Source organism: Cryptotermes secundus, unplaced genomic scaffold (genome assembly GCF_002891405.2).
Source record: "Cryptotermes secundus unplaced genomic scaffold, Csec_1.0 scaffold216, whole genome shotgun sequence".
In the NCBI taxonomy this organism is placed as follows: Eukaryota; Metazoa; Arthropoda; class Insecta; order Blattodea; family Kalotermitidae; genus Cryptotermes; species Cryptotermes secundus.
The window spans coordinates 989983-1015573 of record NW_019727090.1 but is presented as its reverse complement, the minus strand read 5'-3'; the positions used below and the strand labels follow the sequence as shown (position 1 = coordinate 1015573).

The following is a 25591-nucleotide window of genomic DNA, read 5'->3' as shown; positions in this document are numbered from 1 at the left end:
TCATTACTTTTGTTTTTTCCACGTTCATTTCCATGCCATAGTACCTTCCAATTTCGATTAGTCTATCAATCATACCCTGTAGCACAGTTTCTTCCTTAGCCATTAACACAAGGTCATCTGCATATTTTACAGTTTGAATAATTTGCCCTCCTAATTTGAAGTCTCCAAGCCCGTCCAGAGCTTCTTTGGTAAGGCATTCGCTGTACAAGTTGAACAGAATTGGTGATAAACAGCATCCTTGTCGAACTCCTCTTCCAATCTTCACACTTCTTGTCTCCCCTCTGCCCAGTTGCACTCTTAACTTTCTGATCCATGTACGATTTATAATCAATCTTCTTTCATGCCAATCGATACCTGTTTCTTTCAGGATCTGCATTAATTTGGTCCAGTTTACCCGGTCAAATGCCTTCTGCCAGTCTATGAAGCAAACACACAGTTCTTCATCTATCTCCAAAGTTCGTTCCGCTATAATTCTCATCATCCCAATTGCATCCCTGGTTCCTTTTCCTCTTCTAAATCCAAACTGATCTTCTCCAAGTACATCCTCTATTTTCCTTTCAATTCTTCTTTTAAGTATCTTTGATATTATCTTTGCTGTATGTGCAATAAGGCTTATTGTGCGATGGTCGCTGCATTTTGTAGCTTTTGTCTTTTTCTTTAAGGCAATCATTGTCACTTCTGTAAAGTCCTTGGACCACTCCCCAGTTTCATATATGGTGTTTATTAGTTTTGTCAGTGTTTTCAAACCACCTTCTTCCCTCCTCCCTATAGAGGTTACAAAGCCTGGCTGCGACAAACAGATCTCTACTTACAGAATACAGCAACATGTGAGAAGTACATCTCGACGTTCGAAGACTGTAGAGGTCTGTAGTCAGCCGGCTCCCGGCTATGCAATGTAAGGTTGTCCGCTCCCCCTGGAGGATGGACCTATGTTCTATCTTGAAACACTTGTGTCTACTAACTAAGTGATCCTCACTTCCTCTCTAACCAACCTTAAAATAGGGGCCGCGCCATAGCTCAAGCGGTTAGTCACTGGCTTCCCACCGCAGGTTTTCTCCGAGTACTTCGGTTTCCACTGTCAATCTTCATTCCACCAATTGCTCCACAATCACCCTCACCTATCATCTGGGGCTGGTACAATAGGCCAGAAGTGGCCACAGTATAAGGGACTTAGTCCCACCCCACTATCAATTAAAAAAACTTAAAATAACAATTGTTTTCCCAATGCCTCTTGTAACAGAAGTTACAAATGGATGGTCATCCTCCTAACAATTGTCTCTCTTCAAAACTGACAAGCGATTGCTCGACACTATTCGTGCGTCACAGGATATAGGATTCAAATCAAAAATTCCCTTATCATCTTTGTTCTCTAATTTTATATTAGTTGGAATTTTCTCTCACCACTACATCCGTCGTTACGCCTACTGTACAGGAAATTTATGTGGTCTAAACTTTCTGACTTTGCGCATAACGCTCTCTTAGTCAGCATCCTATATCTTGTGCGTTTTAACTTCACTCATATACAGTGTGTTCGATTAAATATTTATATAACAAATGATTTGTAATATTCAATCAATACTTATTGCTGAATGTCCTTATCTCTTCCAAGTAAAAATCGATATATATATATATATGTCACGTGTTGCGTATGTCAGGCGACAAATAACTTCACACCGTCAAGGAGGTAGCGGATATTTATCGTGCTTCGTCTCTACACTCACACACTTTACGATTATCGTCACTTGCAGCATCACAACTACTGCCTCTACTTCAATGCGACATCTCAACTGTCCTTGGTCGTGGCTGGATCCCATCTGTCTCGTTCGTAGAGGGAGTGAGTTACTTTACGACAGGCGTTCGTAGGTGTCTCTAGCTCTCTTATATAGGCGTTATGCGGACCGGATACCAGACACCATTCCTCACGGTTCCGTTTCTGCTGTTTCGACAGTCCGCTGTTACGCAACGAACCTTCTGTTGTTCATCTCCGGGGAGACGCGTTCGTTGTTTCGACATTCTCTACGCAACGGCCCACTTTTATTGCGTTACCATGGAAGTCCCTACCCCAAACACGTTACGTTACATTACCTATTTTATATAAATATATATATATCATAAAGTAAAGGTCGTTTCATAACAATGGTTCGCCATCTGTATTATTCGGGTACAAAAAGAAAACTCCGTGGTTTTAGTTCGCAAGCAAACTCTACCGACCGAGCGACCGCCGTTTGCCGTCGTAGTGCCAAATTTAGTGGACTGAGGGTGTCGCGTGTTCAGCGCAACGAATCCCCGCGGTCGTTAATTTCGGTTTTCTAGACCGGAGTCGCTATTTCCTTGCAATAGCTCCTCAATTATCCCCACGAGACTGAGTGGACCGCGTTCCAGACCCACTACTTCTCAGAAAATCTGGTAGCGCAAGGAATCGAACCCGGACCACTAGACCACAGTGGGGGTCTACTATTCGGGTACAGACTAACGAAAGAATCTGCATTTGAAGAAGGCGCTGGAGAATAATGTCTCTGTATATATTCATTCGCCTAGAGAAAGTTTAAAGGCAGTTTTGTCACTACGAACAAAAGCCACAAATGCTGTGGCCCAGGCCATGGTATGAAGTAATCTTTCAAGACAGTTTCCTATCCCTGTCAGTTATGTGGTGCGTTGCAGGTCATCGTAATTTTTTCTCGTTTCAGAATGGATTCATTCAAGTCGTCGAAGTTACAGAAAGACAGTTCACAACCGCATCTTACTACATAATTACGCAAAATAATCACCACTGGAGTTCATACACTGTCTTGCTCCATCCAGTGAATGCTGGTGTCTGCGTGCTGTAACTGAAAGAAGAATTGTTGGACCTGTGTTTTAACGAAACAATTGAGAAAAAATGTGTAGAGGTTATTCTCGGGTAATTCTTTCCACAGTAATCAGAAGAAGAAAGTCTATGACCAGTTTCAGCAAGATTCAGCTACTGCCCACACTGCTTTAGTCGATGTCTTCGAGGACAGAATTATCAGCAGTGATATTTGGCCAGTACGTTTAGCCGATCTTAATCCTCTTGATTTCTTCTTCTAGGGTTATTTGAAGGACAAAGTTTACAAGAGTAGCCTCCGAATGCAACAACTACAAGACAATATGCGTATGGAAATTCCAAATATTCACGCAGAACAGCCTCAAAGGGCAAAACAGAACGTCTTCCGCCGGTGCGAAGAAAGGCTACGTGCAGAGGGCAGCGCTTTCAACACCTCACGTTATCTGCGAATTTAACTGCTTCATTCCGAACGTTATCGACCAATCGGCAAATTGATTCAACGGCAAAACTAATATTCACCTCGCAGCCGGCGGTGCACCCGTCGCAGTGAAGCGCAGAGTCGTGAACCAGTCAACAAAGGTAAGAGTCTCTGTATATAGAGAAACAAGGAGTTTGTGGGATTTGCGGTTCTCGCAGGGGTGCTTAAAGAGTTATTTCTTAGATATAACGTCTTATAATCTGTTTAAAGCTAACCGACGTTTCAGAGAACTCCTTCACCATTAGGGCTGAACAGTAAGCCAAGCAAGAAACCAGCAAACAAGAAATATGCAACGTTATATCCCAAAAATATAACTCTTGAAACTGAGCTCCGTTTGTGTCACTCCCAAAACCATATACAATACAGTGTGCTTCATAGGTCACACACTACAGATTGCAGATTTGAAGTTAAACATTTAGGTTCATTAACTTGCAGACAATTATTAAACTTTCATAACATTTTTGGACGTTTTTAACATATTCGCACTGATCGCGTTGCACTCAGTTCGAATTTTAGCTTTCAGCTCATCCACGGTTTTATGAAGATGTACGAATAAACAATAAACGGTTTGGGTGATGTGGAGTAAAGAAAAACTTCTTTCCCATGATGGGAATTGAACTCCAGCCTTCCTGCCCTTAGTCCGTCGTTCTACCGACTGAATTATCCTAGCTCCACTACAAAAGTGCAGTACCCAATATATTTCTTATGCTAAAAGACGAGAAATAAAGAAAGAAAAACAGTAAAATAATAATTAGGCATATGCGCACAGTGTTCCAGTGTACGAAAGGACTTTTCGATTTCACATGTGCGCGCGTCTGTGTGTGTTTGGTATCTGCACACGTGTGCAGACGTGCATTCTGCAGAGTAAGGATGATACTGTCCTACCGTCTATGAAAAATGATCACGGAACTGAATAAGAGCCCTAGACCTTCAATAGGCTGGAAGCGCTACTAAAAAAAATGAATTTCTTGACACTTCTTTTGTCTTTTGGTCAAGACGACACCTCATCACGACCTTGCTATCGAAAAGTTGGTAATACCTCCAGTTATATTCATATATTACTGCAGACCTGTCGGATTTTATGATCCCCGAAGCCGCCTGTGCGTCATGCAGCAAGCACCAGGGTGGGTGGAATCATTTTCGTGGTCCTGCGACGTCTTCATTTCAGGCTGAGATAACGATACGTGCGGTAATAAACTGGAAGGGGTCACAGAAGACGCAGGAGGTCATCGTGGTATATAACCGGCAACGCGCCTAGCCAACGCCTGCCTATCGGTCATGCTTTTCCAACAAGCCCGCTACTGAGCGCTGATGCAAAGAATTATCAAATCCGGAAGGCACTGTTATTTCAATATTGCTAGACTTACATAATCTTCCGATTTAAACAATGAGATATAACGCTCTCCTTACGCAACTCACTCACTCACGGAGCTGATCCCTTCTTGTGAAGCCGCCAGTTGTACAGCTCTCACGAATTTCCCAGCATTTCATGAAACCCAAGGTTCATTACCGTGTTCACAAGAGCCCTCCACTGGTCCCCATCCTGAGCCAGATCATTCCAATTCATACCATCCCATCCTATCTCTCTAAGATCCATTTTAATAATGTCCACCCACCTACGCCTAGGTCTTCCCTGTGGTATCTTTCCTTCTGGCTTTCCCACCAGTATCCTATACGCATGCCTCGTCCACATTCGTGCTATATGCCCTGCCCATCTCATCCTCCTTGATCATCTAATTATACTTGTTGAAGAAGAGTACAAGTCCTGAAGCTCCTCATTATGCAGTTTTCTTCAACCTCCTGTCACTTAATCTCTCTTCGGTCCAAATATTCTCAACACCTTGTATCAAAACACCCTCGGTCTATGTTCCTCCATTAATGTCAGAAACCAAATTTCACATCCTTACAGAATCAGAGGCAATAGTATAGTTTTGTGTATTCTAATGTTTATGTTTTTAGACAGCAGACGGGAGGACAAAAGGCTCTGGACTGAATGGAAACAAGCATTACCGGAGTTCAGTCTCTTAATTTTCTCCTGAACCATGTTTTGATTTGTTATAGTCGTTCCCAAATATCTGAACTGTGCCACATTTTCATAACATCTGTTACCTATCTTTATGTCATGATTTTGCCCTGCATTATGGTGATGACAAAGCAACATATACTTAGTTTTCTCTGCGTTTACTTCTAGAGCAACCTCCTTATTAGCGTAATTTAAAGTTTGTGTGTTTTTCTTTATGACCGCCTCTGTGGTCTAGTGGTCAAGAGTTCCTAGCTACAGATCCAGGGGTCCGGGTTCGATTCCCGGCGCTACCAGATTTTCTGAGAAGTAGTGGGTCTGGAACAGGATCCACTCAGCCTCGTGACAATAATAGAGGAGCTACTTGAATAGAAGAGCAGCGAATCCGGTCTTGAAAACCGAGATTAACGGCCGTGGGAATCCGTTGCGATGACCACGTCACACCCTCTATCCGCAAAATGTTGGCACTAACTTAGCCGACAAGCGGCGATCACTCGGTCGGTATAGTTCGCTTGCGGAGTTTGTTTTTTATTATTTATGGTATCTATATTATCGCCCAGCAGATTCACATCATCAGCATAGACCAACAGCTGATGTGCCCGTTTAAGTCCCACCTGGTTTTCCTGGACCTTCCTAATGGCATATTCTAAAGCACGGTTGAAAAGCAGTGGCGCTAAAGCATCTCCTTACGCTAACAGTGGAGATTCTTCAGCTTCACGCGCAAGTCCTCTCTTCACAGACTCCCGTACAGAACTGACTAAGCTCTAACCCTGTCAACATATCGGCACGGACCACACAGAAAACAGTTCTGTTGTCTGGAATCGTTGCCGAATAAATGCGTTTACAGCGCCGTTATATAGCAAAGGACGCGGTACGGTCCACAGAAAACACTCTTCTCTCTAGCTGTACCACTGCTGCGTTAGTGTTTGTTGCTACGGGAACGTGTTCACTGAGCCTCTGCCCAGAAATTGCCCTGGTATATCCCCCTATCTCGCTGTTGCGTAGCAACGGCTCTACAAGCTACAATGTAAAGCAGGTTGGGGAGAAGATCATGATGAGAGCGGAGGACATAATAATGACACATAAAGAAGGTGTATGAATGAAAATAAGTAATGGACGAGGAGATTAATTGTATAATGGGGGTGATAAACTCTAAAAAAAAAAACTCCGTGGCTTTTAGTCCGCAAGCTAACTATACCGAACGAGCGACCGCCGCTTGTCGGCGAAAATGACGAAGTAATACTACGCTGAGACTTGGATCCCTGCTTAAACTACTGATCCTTTCAAATTTCAGTTCATCTAAATAATATCGAAATGTCAGTTCCTACCAAATAAAGAACACACTATATCTCCATCACAAGCCCCAATCGGTTGAAGCTGTTGGGGAAACGACAGCTGTTCATTCTGAGGCTCTCACGAATGACGTTAACATACTCCACAGAAATAAAAATGACGCATGCCTAGTCTTACAGTCCGTTTCAGTGACCAGATGTCAAACACAGTAACTAAGGGAAACAAGTTGGTACTTGTGGGAGCTGAGGTTCTCACAGAAGTGGTTATGAAGAGTACAATCTACACGGCGTTATATCTGAGAATATTGTTCTCTTCAAATTGGTACTTTTCTGGAAATGGGATTTTACACTAATGGCTGTCAGTTTGTCTTCAGAGGGTGCAGTCTAACCGGCTAGTACTACAGTATTTGCTTCCGTGCTGGGAATTTCGGTTAAATCTCAGGGAACTGTTTTTTGCTTAGCGTTGTTACGTGATTGGCTTATGCAGATTGCATAATGACTTTGGCCAATCAAAATCAGCCAACTGGAGACAAATTGTCTAGGATACGATTGCCTTTAATTGAAGTCCCTTTATGGACGAAGCGACGCTCCGGCAAGATGGTTTGTTTCCACACATTTCGGGTCTTCACCTCGTCGAAGTCGACCGTAATTTGGATGAGTTCCGCTATATGTAAATTAATAACCAGTCACCATGTAAATGTTTCACAGATTACTCTTGAAATAGCAAAACCGCCCGCCATCTACGTGGATCTAACATACAATCTTGCACATCAGAAACTGAAGAAAGTTGTAGATATCAAAGTATTAAAGATATGCTTTGTGTAACACATGAGCCTCTTCTACTGAACAACATAAACTTTTATGTTAAAGACCCATCACTACTAAGATTATAAGCTTGGGTCTTTACTTTTAATTGCCTTTGTTGTGCCGTGATGACAGGGGTGGTTAAAACAAAATACTAAATTACTACGTCAGCCATCTCTTTTTGGCTAATCCCACCGCTGACACCATTTTTTCTGCCGTAAGGTGGGGTATTTAGTAATTACCAGAAAAACACTAGTTCACAGTAGTCTACCCTCTGTCGGCTCCTGTCACTCAGGAGCCTCTCCCCTTCCTACGGCTTATTCTTCCGGTGTTGACTGTTGTTGCTCCCTGGTTCAGAGCTCACATTTCCCATGAGTCGTAGAGTAACGCAGGAGCGGTAAAGGGAAGGAGCCTAACGGGTTGTACCAATAAAGGTCTTTACATTTCCATCCTACTCTATTCTTCTAGTACCTACATACATACACATATATACAGTAAATAATGCCGACTGCTCTCGGGTCGCACAAGGTTCATATATATTCGTTATCCCTTCTGTACCGACACATGGTACTCTAGCCTGCTCTGTTGCTCATTTTAGTCACTGAGTTTGCCTTTAATAATATCACCTTATATTTCATGGCTAATATGAGTAGTTCGACTTACTTGAGAAAGATGCAGATGATCGCCAACCACCACTTTGTCGGTGCCATGACGGACATAGCCTCCGGCTACACTCCTTGAGCTGATTGTTTGATTAGCCTCGAATATTTCCCATTTCGATACTTTTGTACTCTGGAATTGATGGCTCATCAACTTCCGGGAGGGTGAGCTCCCGCCCCTTTCTTACGCTATTTCTAAGGGTGGCTAGTGCCCATTACTTCTCACGGCGACGAATCCCGTTCTGCCAGCCTCTGTCTACTTAGCATTTCTAATACTCCCAGTGTTTTATCTCTATGCCCGCTCGCTTACTTCGGCGTTGTCAGCAGGGCTGTGCTGAGCTAAGGCATTCCCTTGCGGTCTTTTCCCTTCCGCGTTTCACAAACACGGACCCTGTGTCAGCATAAAATCTTTTTAACAATCCCAAAACATACTGTCTATGTCCCCCTATTACATTTGTAAATTTGGGGCATAACAGCCTTAACTTCGACTTTTGAAGGTTTAATGTCTGTCGACAGATATAAGCTGCTGGGCCTTGAACCGACCTAAATTACGTACACTCACATTCTCCTTAAGATCCAATTTCGCGCTTTTCGTTTACTCATTTACCTAAATCAAATTTTTGTACGAACTGTTCATTGACGCGCTGCATCAGCTACAGCGTAGTCGGTAGAGCGACTGGCTACGGGCTGGACGACAGAGGTCGGAGTTCGAGTACCGGTAGTGTCAACAATTTTCTTTTCTCCACGTCGTCCACACCGGTTCTGTGGTCCACCCAACCTCCTATCCAATGGGTACCGGTGGCTTTTACCCCGGAGGTTAAGTGGCCGGGGCGCCAAGCTGACCACTCACCTCTAACTAGGGCCGAGCTCAAGAAAATATGGATCTATACAAGCACTGCCCCATACGTCTTCATGGCGTCGTGCTTAATTAGTTAAGCACAGGGACAACTCTAGCGTTTGTCTTTTATCAGCTGTTAACACGAATGCAGGTGACTACGTGTACGAAATCACCTCATTGACCTAGGGGAGAGAAGTAGCAGCCCAAAGTTCATATCCTGGATGCGACAATTCCAGACAATGCATGGCTTCGTGATGAACAGCTGTGTTAAAACCAAGGAGTAATTACAGCAGCTCGCGAATTTGGGATTGTGCCTAAGGTCTGTCGCAGAAAGCGCCATAGCTCAAGCGGTTAGTCGCTGGCTTCCTACGGCGGCGGTCCGGGTTCGATCCCAGGGTCTGGTCAAGTGGGATTTGTGGTGGACAAAGTGGCGCTGGGGCAGGTTTTTCCCAGTACTTCTGTTTCCCCTGCCAATCTTCATTCCACCAATTGCTCCACAATCACCCTCACCTATCATATGGGGCTGGTACATAGGCCAGAAGTGGCAGCAGTCAAGGGACTTAGTCCCACCCCACTAGCAATAAATAAAAAAGGTCTGTGAAACGTGCCAGTAGACTTAGCTGGCAGATCTGCGTTTCGGCACATATTGACGTGAGGCTAATCCTTTCTAGTGTTTCTACGCTCTGCCACTTAGCGTGGGCCCTATGCAGGCAATACCATAAACAGGTAAAAACGCACATAAAACCCATATACAGTCTTGTCAGATATGAGCCACTGAAATTGGGTCCTCTGTGCAAAATTGGATAGAATCAGATGGAAATTATTTCCCTGTGTTGACGGCATGTTTTCGTCATACAAAACCATCTTCAGTGTGTCCACCATATTAATGGGGAACACAATTCATACATATAAAAACAATGGACTTAAAATATCTTAATCACAAATTGCTTAAAAAAGGCTATAGCTCATATTATGCTAAAATTCACAGATATAGGCCTAAGTTACTTAAATTCGGCTGATTGCGGTGTGTCGCGGTATGCTATGTGTTGCTGTCTCGTACTCGATTTACAGCTGTCGAAAATGTGGAGCCCTGGATCTTGACAGGTGACGTACTGAATATTTCACCTAAACTCTGTGGCTTTAGTCCGCAAACGAACTACACCGACCGATCGCCCGCAGCTTGTCGGCGAAGTTAGTGCATTTCACCTACCAAGAAATATACTAGATGTACTTAGGTGATCGTTTTTAAGCACAATAGACCACTGTAGGTCGCGGTGCAAGGGCCGAGGAAGCCTAACCTTCATATTTCATTCATACATAGGTGCTCGTTTACATCTCACTTTAATCGTTGCAAATAACTGATTTAATAAACAGAAAGTGGTGTGAATGAAGCTCTGGTGGAACAGCTTCATATGTGCGACCTCCAGGTTCTTAAGTTATCTCTCATCAAACGAACCTGGGACGAGTCAAATATTGAATCTAAAATAAACAACTTCATATCTCTTTTGTCGGGAGGACTGTCCTTCCATTGCTACTGTAATGTGTAATGTGTAATACGTGTTATGATGTATGTAACTTGATAATAATTGTTTAATGAAACCAATGTTAACTAAACATGTAACCCTAATATAAGGAAACGTAGAATGTAGTAGTGAACAATATTATATTTAATAACATTTGTGGTAACGTATAATGAAGATACTAACAAGCCACTATAACTATTGTAATGTTATAAGAACAAGAGTGTACCTCGGACCGAGGGTAGCAGGAAACCATGTGTAATCAGTATAGCCGCCAGGACAGGCGACACTCTTGGGGAAGCTTTTAGCTAAGGGTTTAAGTAACCCAAGTGTTTCTGGTCCATTACCATGAATCTGTCAAAACCCCTTCCGGGTCTTCCAATAAGGAAGCAATCTTACGTGTATTTCTGTGTAACATTTTGAATTGTATTTTGCACTTTAAAGGCATTATAGGAGAAGTCTGGGGTTGAGACACAAACTTAACGTTCTCTCCCACGCTCGAGCCAAGGCTCTGGGAGTTCTGTTTCTTGTAACCTTAATGCACAGCTGACCCTAATGCATTTTGGAGGGGAGATGTGAGTGCATTCCTGTGAAGCAACATCCAGTTTGGTCCTATAAGAAGGCACGTGTGAAAACACACGGGATCAGATCTTCTGGTCATATTATAGAGGGCGAAGCTCTGCTTCTCTACAGTTATACTTTGTACTTCCACCACGCTGGTCTATTAGATTCAGTAAAGAGAGATCTCTTGTCGCAACCAAGAAGACTTAGTTTTTCTTGCTGACCTACAAGTCTCCGTGATTATCCCAATTTATCGTCGAAGTCTATAACATCCTGAGGCATCGACATTGTGACGTCTAGCTGTCATCGAGAGACCACGCTTACGACATCACCGGTGGCAGCGACGACATTACACTACCATAATTTCTGTCGTCCACGCCAATTAATTTAGTCCAGAACCCTATACGACCACATTCCAAAGACCCATTCTTTCGGTGAATCCAAGTGTTAAATCACGGAATGTTTACAACTATTGTTAAGCACTGTATTCTTTAAAAAAAAAACTCCGTGGCTTTAGTCCGCTAGAGAACTATACCGACCGAGCGACCGCCGCTTGTCGGCGAAGTTAGTGCCAACTTTAGCGGATATAGGGTGTTGCGTGGTCAGTGCTAGAAATTCCCACGGCCGTTAATTTCGGTTTTCTAGACCGGAGCCCCTATTTCCTTGAAATAGCTCCTCAATTATCCTCACGAGGCTGAGTGGACCTCGTTACAGATCCACTACTCGGAAAATCTGGTAGCGCCGGGAATCGAACTTAGACCTCTGGATCTGTAGCCAGGATCTCTGACCACTAGACCATTCTCTAAAGCGTTAATATATAACAATTAAGACCCCGCATCCACTGTTCTGTTCGTAGAACAGTTTTGTCCTTTAAAGCAACCGCAATCCAATGTTTTATTGATCGAAGGTAAAAATTCCGCATCTAACTCATGCTTCTTCAGCGTATATCGGCAGGCTACGTGGCGTAGGTCTGTAGCAAGAGACACACTTGTGGTTCGCACAACTTGCTTCACTATCATATAAACAGTAACATAAGAACAACAACAGGCGTAAATTCACACGCGATGAAATACTGCTTTCGAGACGAGATTACTCGTCGCATAACTTCACTGAACACACTGACTCACTGGTAACTGATTCGATTTTCGGTAAAGACGAGATACCACATAACCTCACAGCATTTCCGGCCAGTGAATACAGAGACTGAATCACCAGTGGGCGATTCGTGGCAGGTTTACCCTTTGGTTATTTAAACGCAGAGGACGAAAGACGAATGTGATGGAATTATGACTGCTGAACAGGCAGGAAATCGGAAGGTCATAGTCGTGGCCAATTTTATGTTAAGTCTATTATCCAGTAACTCACCCTGGACGGAGATGAATATCGCGAAAAATCCATGTCGAACCAAGTACCTCCCAATACAAGCATACAGCGTTACGGTTACACAATCCCGCAAGATACTATAGCATCGTGTATAGCTACAGAAACCAAGACTCCTTATTCTGTGAAATCCCTACATGTAACGTTTTGTATTTTTGTATCATTGTGTTAGGTAGAGAATTGTTATGCAGTTCGTTAGCATAGCATTGAGTAAAGATTTCTAAAACTTCCCCTTTTGGGTTGTCATTATATTGATAACCAGAGCACGGATTTGGATGACCTAAAAATATCTGAAAACTGATCTATAAAATGACCAAAAAATATTTAAAATATGACCTAAACATTTAAAAAAATGACCTAAAAACTAATTCATAAATTTTCTTAAAATCAGGTAGATGCAGACTGTGTAAATTAGTTTCCAATTTCTTGATTTTATGACACCCGGACATCTCTCTAAACCTACCCCTCTGCATTTCTGAGGCATCAATTTTATGAGTTTATGACATAGCGGTGGCTTAGAAAGCGGCGCGGGACAGTAACGGCATCTCTGGCGGCTTAGAAAGAAAAATAATGTGCCCTCTCACAAATTTATTATATTTAGCGACAGAGGCTAGAGATACAAAACAAAATTTACTTGAAGAACATAGATTTCTACCTCACGAATCAAATATCTTCAGTTTCATCAATGAATGTTAATTATTAAAAAACGTGAAAGATAAACAAAATTAATGTAAAACGTGAAAAAATGATGAAAAATTATGTAAAAACTTATAAAGACGACCTAAAACTTAAAACATACAAAATATGACAAAAAATGCACAATAAAATTCACATTCTTTTAACCAGAGGTTCATAATCGGGGCTTTAGTACTTAAAAGCAACGTTTACTACATAAAGAAAAAAAGATGAAATGTCATCAAAATCCGGGCCCTGTTGATAACTTATATATCCGGCAGTCACGTGGACACCACACCTGTATGACTGTGTATCAGGGGGTGCAGTGACAAAGGAACCTCAGATTCAGCGAATGCATCCCACGCTGTGCGACTCGCTAGAAACAAGATGGAATTCATAGTTTTCTAACAAGATATTCAGGTCGTGCGAACCGACGCACAGGAGAGGACGCAGTACCACCCTCCTTTGTGTATGGTTCTCTATAAACCTGGTGCTGGACGACAACCGGGGGGACATCTTTCGCGAATCCAGTCGAGGACAGTCTCCATGTCAGTCTGATCTATTCTCAACTGTGCTTTGGCCCGCCTACAAATCATTTAGTAACTGATGTAATCTGAGTTCAATAAATCTACATACACCCATCTTGGTTGACGCATCGTGAGCTTCTACTCTTTGACGCCGCCACGCATATCCAGGAAGTAGCCTTCGCTCGGCTACATCCAACGTTTTCCCGCAGGAGCAAAGAGGGGTCCATCCCCTGGAAGCGCGGGATACGCCACTATATTCTTCTATGGGGAGTTCATATTCTGTTCGCAAGCTGACAGGCGAAATCCGTGAAACATTGGTCAGGCAATCCGTCTCGTAACATAATTCGAAGCCAGGACCACCGTAATGTGAATAATTCTAATCAATACACTGTGAGTGCTCTAAAACAGATGTTGGTACGCATGAAGTGACGGTCTGACAAATGTGGCAGACAAAATCTGGATGAAGGCATGGCCTGTATCGTGTATAAGAAAATAACAAAGAGCGCGCGGACATGTCTAGCAGGAAGTGCGAATGCAGGTCAATGACATTTCTGCTCACGAATCATTAATCAACAAGATCCTTCGCAGACGCTAATAACAAATACTGCAAATAGCGATGGTTGGTTTCATTAAGTCAGCGCTTCTGACTTCAGTGGAAAAGTGAAGCATGAAAGCTGGCGCAAAAAAAAAGTTTCGAAAGAATGTTAAAAAGAAGGCCGCCCCATAGCTCAAGCGGTTAGTCGCTGGCTTCCCACCGCTGAGGCCCGGGTTCGGTCAAGTGGGATTTGTGGTGGACAAAGTGGCGCTGGGTCAGGTTTCCCCTGCCAATCTTCATTCGACCAAATTCTCCATCATCATAATCAACCGGGGCAGGCTACAATACTCGTAGACCAATCAGTGGCCGGCGTGCCGAGTGGACCCAGCTGGACTCCACCCACGGCGCTATGGGGCTGCAATTCAATTTAGCAAACCTACCAGAAGAGCCGAATATATTTCCACATTCATTATAGTACTGTGTGAAAGTTAAGTTATCCCTGAGCTTATTTAATTAAGAATTATACCATAATGGGCCGATAACAGTGGCCGCGTGGTATAACGCATGAACTCTCTCTGCCCTCTCGAACACTGGGATAGTGGGTTCGAATCCCACTCAAGGCATGGATGTCTGCGTTTATTCTGTTGGTTGTCCCTGTGTAGGCAGTGGCCTTGCGATCCCCCGTCCAAGGTGTCCTACCGACTATCTTAAGAAACTGAATTGAAACAGAGTGTTTCATGGATGGCCTGTGCTCCAAGTGGGAGCAACAGGAGGGAGGGAGAGAGAAAGAGAGATGCTATACAGAAGTAGGTGAGAGTGGAGGTACGACTCCACAATTCTTAACCTCGTTACTTGGAGGTGAGTGGTCAGATTCACGACTCGGCCGCTTTACTCCCGGAGAAACAGCCTTCGATACCCAATGTACAGAAAGCTTGGCAAATCCCAGAGTCGGTCAGGACGTTATTGAGAAAATAAGATCACTTGCCATTACCGGCAACCAAACCCCGGCTCCTTGACCGTCCATCCCATAGTCTAGTCGCCAAACCGACAAACCTATCCCAGCTGCAGTACCACGTTTGCAACGAGATAAAACGGTCAGTGCAGAGAAACCAGACAAAACATATTCGGTCCTGAAGGTATGCAACAAAAAATATAAACCGGATTGGCCCTCGGTATCACATGACAGTATCGGATCAGGCACTGACCAATGCAAAGCATGGGTTCAAGGCGTAATTCCGATGAAAACGTGACTGAATTATAAATTTCGATGCATACTTTGAACATTCAATACTACAAATATTTTTATACCAACTAAACTAATTTAAATATTAAGAATGCCGTCTTCTGGGATGTGGCGCCGTGTAGATATTGTATAAACCGACGTTTCGGAGGAACGTATGGCACCTATCTTCAGGGTAGAGGAAAAAAGAAAAATTCGCGAGACCAGCCCGAACAGGTGGCTGCAGAGACTGACAAATGTCAGGTAATTTCCTCGTTTCATTAAACCCACAGATGATGTCTGTTTTAAAGTGGTGAAATCCAATTCACATGCATCCTATTTATCTACGATAAGCCTCCTATTATAACTACCTTCCCATCTGTACTTAAGTCTCTTCAAAGCCAACGGCCATACCATGATGTAAACACCAATTCTCATCCGATCACTGAAATTAAACAATTCTGGGCGTGGTTACTACTTGGATGGGTGACCGCTTGGGAAAACCACGTGCTGTTAGCAATTCATTTTAGGCCGCGCCATAGCTCAAGCGGTTAGTCGCTGGCTTCCCACCGCGGCGGCCCGGCTTCGATCCCGAGTACTTCGGTTTCCCCTGCCAATCTTCATTCCACCAATTGCCCCACAATCACCCTCACCTATCATCTGGGGCTGGTACAATTGGCCAGAAGTGGCCGCAGTACAAGGAATTTAGTCACACCCCACCAGCAATAAAAAAATAAGTCTCTTCCAGTGAGAGTTTTCAAATTATTATAACCATCTACAAGCAAGGGAGTCCATATTTAAGAGGCCAATATCTTCTCAGCTAGTCACGAAATTCCCAAATTTTATGGTAACCGAATATTTATTACCGTGTTCACAAGAGCCTGTCATTGTTCCCTAATTTGAGTCAGATGAATTCAGCTCACTCCCTTCCCAGTACTTCTATAAGGCCCATTTTAATTTTTTTTTTTTCGATCTACGTCCAGATCTTCCAAATGGCCTCTTCCGTTCAGGTTTCCCATCTAAAACTTTGTATGCACTTCCCCACTCTGCCATGCGTGCTGTATGTCCCGCCCATGTAACAATCCTCGATCTGACCACACTAGTAATAAACAGGGAATGCAAATTATTGAGATCCACGTTACGCATTTCTTTCCAGCCTCGCACAAACCAACTTGCCACCAAAATCACACGTGACTTTCATAACAGAGGGAAATCACACGTGACTTTCATAACAGAGGGGACTACCCATGGAACTTCTACGGCCGATGCTGTTGGTTAATTCCAAGCGATTAACAAGCCTGCAGGCCATTGTACTAGCTTCAGATTTCTTCGAACTCATCAGATCTCAGCATTTGATATGGTGCCTTACGACGAACAAAATAATTATTACAAAATATAATAAAATGAACACACTTTTGCAGAACCTGACTGCACTTGACGCAACTTACCAAATATTACCTAAAAAATAACACACGTGATACAAAAGCCCGCCACAAGTAAAACTTCGGGGCTAATTCGTTCCGTCCAACTGACATTCTCAGAACCAACAATCCCAAGCAGGTTCTAGCACTATTTTTCCCACCCACTCCTCAATATCTCGTAGGGTTCTCTAAGCGTAATTTGGCACGGACTGAAGGCCCCGTTTCGATTCCGGCCAGTGCATGATTTTAACCTTCTCCACAGCATCCAGAGCGACTCTAGGGCTCGCCCAGCCTCCCATCCAACGGGTACGTGAAGCTCACCACTCACCTCCATCTAGCACCTAAGTCAAAAAGGGTGGAGCTGTATCTCCATGGCATAATGCTTAACTGATCCAAGCACAGAGACTTACCGTTAACACTTAGCCACAACACTACACGCCCAGCCCATCCTCACTCCTTGGTTTTATCTTCCTATTAATACTACGTCAGATGCATAATTTGGTTACGAGAACGGAATGGACTGAACTCGTCAGGGTTGTGTCCAACTGCAGCCTTCTAAAACACAGCAATAAATCGTCCTTGTGCTTGAAGACGTATAGGGGAGCCGATGTATAGATCCACGTATTCTTGATCTCAGCACTAGTTGGTGGTGAGTGGTCAGCTTCACGTCCCAACCGCGTTACCACCGGGGAAAGAGTCCCACTACCCGTTGGATGGGAGGCTGGGTAGGCCGCAGAAACGGTCTGGACGACATGAAGAAAAGAAAAATCTTGCCCTTTCGGGACTCAAAACTCCTAACCCTAGGCCATTCAGTCCGTTGTCAGTCGCTTTACCGACTGCGCTCTCCCATTCTTTAAAACAAGTTTATATCAGTCATCTATGACATGTTATTGTTCTTTTACATTCCACTTACTTCCTCTGCCTAGGTCCACGCAGTCTCCATCTGATATTACACGTATCTGCAAATTATTTTCTGTACGCAGAACAACGAATCACATTTCCGCTTCTTCCCTCACACACGCATCCATCTCCTGTCTGCGCGACAATTTTCCTGCGCCAGCACTTCACATTAGTACGCTGCAGCACCCAACCACTCCCGTGTCCGGAAGGAAACTGAGGCGCACCAGAACACTTCCTCGTTTCCTTCACGGCACTGTCATGCAGACCTGCGTTTCAGATACCTACGGTCTGAATCACCCGAGATAGCTCAGTGGTAAGGGTAAAATGGTAAAGTTATCTCTGTGCTTAATTAATTAATCACCACACCATGAAGACGTATGGGGGAGCGGACGTATAACTCCACCATTCTTGACCTCGGAGCTAGATGGAGTGGTCAGCTTCTCGGTCCTGCCGCTTTTCGCCGAAGAAACAGCCCCCGGTACCCACTGGATAAGCTTCTGGATGAGCCACGTCGTTCTGGACGCTGTGGAGAAGAGAAAAGTCTCGTGGCTCTGCCGGGAATTGAACCTCAATTCCTCAGCCATCCAGTCCGCCGCTATACCGACTGAGCTAGAGACATGAATTGTTGTCTTCGCCAGCACATAAAAACCAGCTCCTGAATCCATTCATGCATTCTGAGGTAAAACGGACAGAACATGAAACTGACTAGTCACTTTCTTCTACTGTCAAGATTCAGAATTCATGGAGTTTTACTATCGGTCCCTCATACCATAAAGTGGGGGTAACGGTACGTTTGCGTTTACTGCAGTTAGCACTGATGTCTATGTACTGCTGCACAAGCGACCGAACTTCGATTGCCGCGTCCAAAACATCCTTGTGACCTACATATTCTGACGTGGATGGCGCAACAGGAAGTAGGGGTCACGTGAACTCTGCGGTCTCGAGAGTGACGTCACATACCCCCACTCCTTCCATTAGTACGCAACGCTCGGTAAACACCCCCTCCCCCGCTGTGACGTAATAGAAGAGCAACTGTGTCAGGCAACCATAAACAAGGGATTCCAAAAGTTATCCTTCCATCCGGGCGTACAGGAGGCGTGGAGGTAGGGCTACAGTGGTCAGCTGCACACTGTCTTACTTAACCAAGAACGGCGACCTGCCCCGATAAAACGCCGAGCTAAAGATCATTCATTCAACCATTCAGACTGTCACTACGCCCCGGAGCACATTTGATATACTCGGCGCTTCTGGAGTTAGTCCTGATGTTGTTTCCAGATAGTTTGATTGTCGTTTTATTACTTTTCTTATTTTTAATTTTAATGGTGGCGACTTAGTACACTGTCACACTAAACAGCACACTGTAGAAGTATGACAACGAATCGCCCAAAGATGGGAGTAGAACCAGTTAAGAAATATGAACATAAAACATACCGGAACCTCGGACATTGGAAATGTCCAAAATAATACTGCGACATGTCGCCCGAAAGCCGAAACAGTTAAGTCAGAAGAGACGTTCATTGCTAGGCAACGACTCAATAAACACATTCCCGCAGCAACGAATTCACAAGCAACAATCAGGTAACTTCCGTTGCTATGCAACGGCGCTGTAAATACGCCTTCCTTTCAGGTAAAACCTACTCAGTTGGGCCCAATTGTTAGAGCTAGTCCCTATCTGCGGAGAAAGAATCCAGTCTCCGAAACGTTATGTTTTGAAAAATAAACAGGACGTTTGTAGATAAAGACAAGACGATGGATAATGTCCAAAAACACAATACGTATTTAAACTTTCTTGCTTAATCCTTCGAGACAGAGTGGTTCAAATTTTAAATTAAAATACCTTACATAAAAAACTCCGTGGTTTTAGTCCGCAAGCGAACTATATCGACGGTGTCGCGTGGTCAGCGCAACGAATCTCCACGGCCGTTAATTTTGGTTTTCTAGACCGGAGCCGCTATTCCCTTGAAAGAGCTCCTCATTTATCCTCACGAGGCAGAGTGGACCACGTTCCAGACCCACTACTTCTCAGAAAATCGGTAGCGCCGGGAATCGAAACCGAACCTCTGGATCTGTAGCCAGGAAGCGGTCAAATTAAGTGCCAACAGCACATCAAGCGGTCAGCCATCCAAGTATTAACCAGGCCCAGTTGTTAACTTCAGTGATCGGACGAGAACCGATGTTTTCAACATTGTATAGCCGTTAATACAAATTAAAATCTCTCCTCACACCTTTCTACACTTTAATACACCTTACTGCACCTTGCTAATTAATTCGCTTAGGGGGGGGAGTCCTAATTGGGTCCCCTCGGCACTGCGGCCACTGATTGGCCTATTGTAGCCTGCCCCGGGTGATTATGGTGATGGAGAATTTGGTGGAATGAAGATTGGCAGGGGAAACCGAAGTACTCGGAGAAAACCTGCCCCAGTGCCACTTTGTCCACCACAAATCCCACTTGACCAGACCCCGGGATCGACCCCGGGCCGCCATGGTGGCAAGCCAGCGACTAACCGCTTGAGCTATGGCGCGACCTTACTGCACCTTGCTATAACCTCATTACAGGTGCAATAAAGGCCGAAGCGATCACTGTACTACCCTCAATGGCATGAGGGAGACTACAAAACTCCAGCAACATTATAATCTGCCATTGGAATTTCGAGGCGCGTGTGTTGTCATATGCACATGAAGCAATAACAAGCGCTTTAATGCGAATATCAACTTCGTGCCGAGTATTGCAAACACCATTAAAGCCGGGACAAGCCTAAGGCGACCCTTGCGTACCCCTTCCTATGATACAGTCGAAGACAGAATGCGATCAACAAGTGGGCTGTGAAGTTATCACGACAATGATTGTGGGTAATACTAACATTTGGGATGTGATGCCGTGTAGTCAGGGAGCAGCTCATCGACGTTTCGGAGGAAAACACTGCCCTCCATCTTCAGGGTCGATAACTAACCTAAGTAAACGGCAACGGCTCGGTAAACACATTCCCGGAGATACGCTCTCAACAAGACATCCATTGCTAGGTAACGGGCCAACAAACACCTTCCCGCGGAGACAGATGCTTAGTAAACGGTCCATTGCTAGGTAACGGACAAATAAACAAGCATTCTAGGACAACGGAAGAAAATTCTTTTCCATGGGGTCCCTGCCGAGGAATTAGAAGAGTCGAATTCCAAAGTTGGCAGTTGTAGGATTACAGCAGTGTACAGAAGAGTACAACGGGGTACAACAACAAACGGGAACGAGAATGGAGCGCGTCCCAGTGATTGGTAAAACGCGTAGATTAGCGATAGCGCTATAACTGATTGTGACTGAGAGAGATTGAAAAATGTCTTAATAACTCTAATCCAGAACCCGTTATTATTTGTCACGGACTCCGGACACGTGACAATATAGTCAGCAGGACTGAATCCTACGGATTAGAACTTGTGCTTTACAACTGTAAATGTTACAGATTTTCACTGCTGCTGCTCATTCAGGTTCACTCACTTGAAGGTTGTTCCGTTTTCTGTGATATCGGCATTTAAGGGATTATTAGGGCATAAAAATCCGGTCCCTAATGATTACTCATCCCACTGCCAGCCTAATTAAAGGAAGCTTCCACAATGTTCTCTACCTGAAAAGCAATTAAAAGAAGCTTCGAGAAGGATCTGGAAGATTCCAGAGCATTACGTCATGCAGCAAAAATATCGAGAGAGTTCGAGAACATTCTCGAAGGGGAAGATTCCAGGACATTGCGTCATCCTTTAGTATTTAAAGGGGTTGATCCCTGGATGACAAAGCAGAAGTACAAGAGTAGATACTACGGGACACACAAGTAATGTAGGATTAACGCTCATTAATTAGGCTAGAAGACTGTCCGTCGCTACCTAGTTCGGTAGTCATCCAAGTTTGTGTACATCGTGTGTTAAAGCCTAGCAAAGTTGCAGAACTGCTGTTGTAAAGTAAATGTGTAGTGTGCTGAATGAACCAAGTACATTAGCTATCAGTGCTTTGTGGTGGTCTGAGGACTTCTGCACTGTGTGTGTGATCCCTTCTCGTCAAGCAAGGCCTGTTAAGCCCAGAGACAGACTCTCAAGGCTCGAGCCCAGGACATCGTCCTCTCCACATTACAAATACTTCGACGTGGTTACCTGACCATGTAACGGCGCCCAACTCCCATATCAGTAACGAAAGTGCAAGTACTGCTAAAATTGCACCCAACGCGAGGCATCGCCAGAACTCTCCAATAAAAGAAATATCACACCATAGTGCGCACGGCACTTAGAGATGATGTAATTTTACTACAACTCAGAAGATGACCATACATGGTCACGATACGGGAGCAATCCCAGGGGAAGCGTTACGTCAGTGCATCACGAGGATGACCTTAGACCTTGCCACGCCCGAGGTTTCCAGTATAAAAGAGAGGAACTCTGGGCGTAGAGATTAAACTACTTGTAACAACAGTACTACAATCCACGTCGCTCTCGGCGGTTAGGGGTTTGATCTCCTAAGTCTTTGTTCTGTACTATGTTATAAGATTTAGTGAAGTGCTTGATTCCATGGGAAGATTCACTTGGTCTGCTTGGTCTGCTTGGTCTGCTTGATTCTACGCATCCAGGAGCCGTTTGAGGACCTGCTTACCCACAACGCTTCCTACGCATCGGTTTAACAGCTATCTACAAGTCTTCAGCAGGTGGAGTTTCCACAACATCTACTAACGGCCTTTACAACCTACCTGTTGAAGCATTAGCAGTAACAGCAACATCGTTGCAACGTTAACTAGTGGCTGCAATTTCACGTTACCCGTTACGTTCTCAGATGTGACGTCACATTCATAACAGCACGGGTGGTACAACCCCCTGATGGTCCAGCTCGTAGCCAATCGTTATACCGACTACGCTATCCCGGCAGTAACTTTGCATAAATCATTTAAAATAAAACTTCTAATAACGGTTTCTCCCGACTGACTATAGTTCAGAGTGGCCTGTCTCGCTCGAACTGATGCAGTCATTTTGCAGACTTCAACTTGAGAACTGGGGAGGAATTATTTCCCACCCTCTTTCTTGTTGTACATGGGTAGGCGTGAACGAACAATAGCCGACAGTTAAACCAAGTGACGAAAGTTTTGATCTAGAGTGATCCAAGACAGGCAAAGAAATCCTTACAGGTGACTGTTTCACGACTCCAAACGGACCAACTTCATATGAGTTTGAATGATCCTTTACGGTTGCTGTAAGGAAATGTTGCTCTCTCTCTCATAATTGCAAAGACACTTAAAACTAAATCCCTCTTATTTCTTGAGTTTCCTCTGATTTTTCAATGCAAATATTGAAAATGTTTCACTGAAGCATTTAAAATTAACTTGAGAGCCGAGATAGCGCAGTCGGTATAGCGACTGGCTACGGGATGGACGGCCGAAGGGTCTGAGTTCAAGTCCCGGTAGGGGCAAAATTATTTCTCCGCGCCATCCATATATATTTTGGGGCCCACCCAGCCTCCTATCCGACGTGTACTACAACTCTGTCCTCGGGGGTACAGCAGCCGAGGCGTGAAGCTGACAACTCACTTCAAGCTAGTGCCGAGGTCAAGAACAAGTGGATCTATACACCCATTGCCCCATACGTCATGGCGTAGTGCACAGGGACATTACCTTTACCGTTATTTAAAATGAACTTCCCTCGCTTTCATCAGGCTTCTGACAATTGAAATCTTCCCCTCCGCTCCCCATTTTGTATGGGTTAATTTTTTCTTAATTCGCTTAGTGGGGGGTGGAATCCAGCTGGGTCCACTCGGCACGGAGGCCACTGATTGGCCTATTGTAGCCTGCCCCGGGTGATTATGATGATGGAGAATTTGGTGGAATTAAGATTGGCAGGGAGAAAATCCGCCCCAGCGCCACATTGTTCACCACAAATCCCACTTGACCAGACCCGGGATCGAACCGGAGCCTCCGCTGTGGGAAGCCAGCGACTAACTGCTTGAACTATGGCGCAGCCAAAGCTTGTATGGGTTAAAGAGAGCGGTTTCCCATCAGTTAATAACGAGGTAAGGCCCAAGGGCTGGTTCACTAGACTGTTTAATGCGCAGATGAACCTGAGGAAGATCACGTTTTCCCTGCAGCTGAGGTGCCAGAACACAAGAAACAATGCGTGTTATGTTGCATCTCGCATTGCTATCGCTAAGGGAGGGTCAAGCATACACACCGGCAATAACACTTGCCAAAATCTTCTGAGATCCTTAATAATTCTGATGTTACTTCAGTTCTTTGTTGGGTACACCATGTGCGTGTGTGCAATGTTACCAACGTTTCGGAGGTACTGATGCCTCCATGTTCTGGGTCGAAATTTGCTCGTAGGAAATACTGCCCACATCCACACAGTGTAACCGCTGAACTAACATTAATAGTTTTAACCACCGTGAATTCCTCAAATTATTTTTTTATAAAAGTTTTACCTTGAGATTTTAAAATATTGTGCTCAGCTGAAACTCTGTTAAATAGTAACTTTTTAGTCAGTATTCCTTCCTTATGTAATGAAGGAGCATAAAAGAAGGTAGATGATAGAGTACAAAGGTGTACTAAGTGTAATAAGGTGTACTAAGTGTAATAAGATGTATGTAACGAATGTACTGCAACCAATTATTGATATATGTAATGGAAAGAAATATTGTATTGAAAAGTATGACTAAATAGCAAAATTAGAGGGTTACTGAATGGATACAGTAACACCTGTTATTAGTCATCACTAGAATTGAAAGAACCCCTCTAAGGTTCAATCACACGTAACATTTGGTATAATAAAATAAATGTAAGAATCATGTAGGAAACCAGTCCAGACATGTTACTAATAAAAGCTGTTATCTTAGTCACCCGCAGGGGACAGAGGACATCATGACCCCGATGTCGATGCGAGGGAGTAAACAGTCGCCATAGCCAATTAATATGATAAAGGCGACCATATCAAAGTCTGGAAGTAGGATTTGTAACATGTCGTGACAAGTGTGTGTTATAGGTCGAAACTGGGAAGAGGCGCTGACTCACGTCCACGCGCACAGATATTGGTAGACGCTATGAGTGGACTTCGTCCAAGCCAACGCCCAGATTGGTCCTATAAATACAGGAGTATTGTAGCTCCAGATATCATACCTTTGATCATTCTTCAGACGGCGAAGCTCTGCCGGTTTGCGGTCCGAGCTTCTATTCTGTAAACTTTCCTATCTTCTATAGGAAGTTGGTGTAAGACTTGCTACTGTAATTACTTAACATCAGTGTGTATTCAGAACATCACATTAAATAACTTTATTATATTCTGCAACCAAAAGACTTAGATCTTTTGCGTACCCGATAAAGGTATCCCAAAATTCTACGAGAACTTTCTCTCCGGTGACTTCACCACCTCATCACCGGCGGCAACGACATCAGCGAGAAAAGTCAACTCTCAGATATCATTACAAACTTCATTACACTTAGGTGAGAGATGAATGTTTATAAAATCTCCAAGCTGTCTGCGCATTCCTTTAGACCCAAACTGAATGATTTCACGAAACTGTGTTTGAACGTTACACCAATCAACATCAATAATTACATAGCGGACGCACCAATTAAAGTACAAAGAAATAACACAAGCGCCACTTAATAAGGTATTCTGAAGTGAAGTATGGTAACATATGTACTGTATAGTTGAAACAGGCGATACTTTTGTTACGGTAATTTTCATGGGATACAAACCAATAAAACGGCAGCTGCATAAAAGCCCTATTTAGCTATGTTTACGAACAGCAGAGCTGGGTACGGGAAACGTGGTATGCAGTTACATCATGGCTATATATACCTCTAGTGGACCTTAAATGATTTCATTAAAAGTAATCTCTGCTTAACTTGTAATTCAATGCTGCTTTTGTAATTGCACGTGATATTCTTTGCCCCCTCCTCCTCTTTCTATTCATACGTTTACCTCAAGGCTACATGGATGCATATG

The 25591-nt window shown here is 44.0% G+C and overlaps 1 protein-coding gene and 1 pseudogene across 1 annotated transcript in view; one reads left to right on the top strand and one right to left on the bottom strand.

Moving 5' to 3' along the window:
* The window catches only part of LOC111864313, a 99215-nt gene extending 81490 nt beyond the window's left edge, over positions 1-17725 (bottom strand). The window contains exon 1 of the mRNA XM_033751396.1: positions 17646-17725. The gene's annotated coding sequence lies outside the window, so the exon portion shown is untranslated. The remainder of the gene's footprint in view (positions 1-17645) is intronic.
* LOC111864350 lies at positions 15712-15830 on the top strand (annotated as a pseudogene).
* Positions 17726-25591: the final 7866 nt, after the last annotated feature.